This window comes from Loxodonta africana, chromosome 5 (genome assembly GCF_030014295.1).
Source record: "Loxodonta africana isolate mLoxAfr1 chromosome 5, mLoxAfr1.hap2, whole genome shotgun sequence".
In the NCBI taxonomy this organism is placed as follows: Eukaryota; Metazoa; Chordata; class Mammalia; order Proboscidea; family Elephantidae; genus Loxodonta; species Loxodonta africana.
In genome coordinates this window covers 138136562-138139833 of record NC_087346.1, presented here as the reverse complement: position 1 = coordinate 138139833, position 3272 = coordinate 138136562, and positions in this window count along the sequence as shown.

Sequence of the window (3272 nt, the reverse complement as noted above, 5' to 3'; positions counted from 1 at the left end):
GTCTCACCATCCTTGCTTCTAAGAAGCATTCTGGTTGTACTTCTTCCAAGACAGATTTGTTTGTTCTTTTGGCAGTCCATGGTATATTCAGTATTCTTTGTCAACACCACAATTCAAAGCCATCAGTTCTTCTTTAGTCTTCCTTATTCGTTGTCCAGCTTTCACATGCATAGGAGGTGATTGAAAACACCATGGCTTGCGTCAGGCGCACATTAGTCTTCGAGGCGACATCTTTGCTTTTCAACACTTTAAAGTGGTCCCCTGCAGTAGATTTGCCCAATGCAATGTGTCTTTTGATTTCTTGACTGCTGCTTCCATGGGTGTTGATTGTGGATCCAAGTAAAATGAAATCCTATCTTACATGTCTCTAATTCTTCTCCTTTCACAATAGGAATATTTATTGTTATTATTTTGGTCCTGTTTCACCATTGTTGATTGGATGGCATAGTGCATAAGTGAATGCTTTTTAATTCATACATCCCAAGAACAAGAGAAGCTACATCTGAGGAGACTAATGTGTATATCTCTTAGAATTCCTGAAATTTCATCTGAGGGCAGAGACTAGATAGGGCTTTGGGTTGTGAGTGAGTGTTTTATGTGTGAATAGAAGAATTAAATGATTTGATGACTGAAGGGCAAACAAAGGCAGAGATAAAGCTATGTAGTAACTATATCATTTCTCTTTCTTATGTGACCCTTTAGCTTCTCTTCCCCTGTGGTAGCAACTGTGGAGACTCTTGTTGAGATAGAAGAGCTGAAAGATTCCTGAGGAACTTCAGGGGAGAATGTTGCCCTGAAGATTTGACTGACCCTTGTGTTTTGTGTAAGGGGGAAATATACTTGTTTTGTCAAGCCACTAAAATTTGGTTCTTAATTTGTTGCTACACCATAGACTAGCCTATTCTAACTAAAGCAATCTCTTTCTGGAATGCCAATTAAGTTTATGTCAGACGTTCTCCTGCTATCCCCCATGTCTCTCACCTTCTTTTCATATTTTCAATCACGTCCCTCTCTGGGAAGTATTCTAGATAATTTATTTGAATTTCTCTTTCAGTTCACTAACACTTCTATCAGTTGTATACAATTTACTGTTTAATTGTCCAATTGCATTTTTAACTTTAATTTATTTTTCATGTCTGGGAGTATAAATTAGATCTTTCTCAAATTTTCTTAGTTCTTCTTGATAGTCTCTTTTTCTCTTCCTATATTGTCAAGCTTCTCTTTTATTACTTTAGATCTATTAAATGTGTATATTTTACATTCTGCCTGTGATTATTGCAATCACTGAAAACTTTCAGTTCTGATATTGTCATCTCTTTGTTCCTGCTCATTGTCTCTGTTTTGTTTCTTCTTGTGTTTTGTGATTTTTGGCTGGGATCTGCTCATTTTCATCAATGCTTTATCTGTGGGAATCCTTTGAGGCTAGATTATAATTGAATTCCTCCTAACCACATTTGCATTTGTTTAGGTTATTTTCCCATCAACATTACTAACCCAAGACCACTCTACCTCAGGATTTTTTGACCAAAATGGTATAATGAATTGGGATTGTAAACCTTCATAATGACTGGTCAGTGGTAACAAATTTTCAGATGAGATTTTCTTCTCTCAGCACCAGTGTCAATAAACACAAATGTCTGTTTTTATGCTGAAGATGTAGTTCTCAGAGGCTCAATTTTATAAGTGATGTCCTTATAGACTCCATCCTTTGACACACCTTAGACTATATTTTTTACACCTCTATGGCATCAAAACAGATGCTCAAAAAGTCTGGGGTTTACCAGAAACATCTACGTATCTACAGGTAAACTAGTATCCTTTTACCTTTCATTATCATTGCTTTCATTTTTTTTCTGGCATCTGTGAATCGCTTCTTTTTTTTTTTAAATGCTAGTTTAGAGGGATATATATATATATATATATACATACACATACGCTTTAGCTATTTTAGTATGGGAGCCCTGGTGGTGCAGCGGTTAAAAGCTGTAACTGCTAACCAGAAGTTTAGCAGATTGAATCCACTAGCCACTCCTTGGAAACACTGTGGGGCAGTTCTACTCTGTCCTATAAGGTTACTATGAGTTGGAATCTACTAGATGGCAATGGGATGGAAGAATAACCATCTAGTGTGTGCCAATATATGTTAGAAATGGAAATCATACGAAGTCCATGCATGCACATGTACCTCTACCAAACAAGATATATTTTATCAAAAATTAGAGGTGTTTACTACCAAACTTGGTCACTTTAGTTATTTATTTAGTTTTAACTATAATTAATTAATGTAAAGATCTATTATCTGAACCAATTAATGAGTTTACGTAAAAAAGACTTTGTTATGAAATGATAATGATAAATCTCAATAAGCATGAGTTGCTTAGAAAATAGCATTCAATTAAATCTAGGTAAAAACAACAGTAAACAATTTAGAGAAAATTCTGAATAGCTAGAAGGATTTTGTACTCAGATTGCTTTTCAACTCTCTTTAAGTCATTGCTCCACTTTGAAAAAATCCTCAGTAGAAATTAATTAATCATTATAGGTACGGTTTACGTAATAAATATGGCAAGGAATACCAAATGGGTAAATTTACTTGAAGAGAAAGCATTGGATGTACAACAAAAGACTGATGCAAATTTTCAATAAAACCACCCTGACTGTGGAAGAAAAAGAGCTGCCGGTAACCTTAAACTCTTGTGTCTATGTATTAATTAACACACTTTTGTACTACATTGTATAGCATCTGTTCCCAAAGGTGTTTTTGTTGTTTTGGTTATGAGAAGGAAGGGCTACATCTCAGCATTGCAAATCAAACTATTTTTAATTGGATATTTCATACGCTTTATTCTTGAAAAAGTTCTTGGGAAAGTCTTTCTTTAAACAGCCCCTTTATTTTTGTTACTACTTATCTTCTTCATAGTTTCTGTCTTCTAGAGTCTTTTCTTTATTTCTAGACTCGGTCTTGCGTCTATCTTTTTATAGTCAAATGTGACATTGATCTATTTTGCTTAACAAAAAGAAATTTTCATTCTTAGACAAATTTTGTCTTTGACTTTAAAAACATATTACGTGTGTTTCTATATGACTTTTATTGGATATCTATTTTGTGCCATTATAATTTGCTAGGTTTTACTGTACACTAACTTATTTAAAGGGAAATAATGGCCTTGCCAAGCAGGTATTATAATTCCATTTCACAGATAAGAAGATGGAGCACCAAAGAAGTTAACTTACTAGAAGTGATTGAACTTAGTCTTGGACCCAAGATTTTC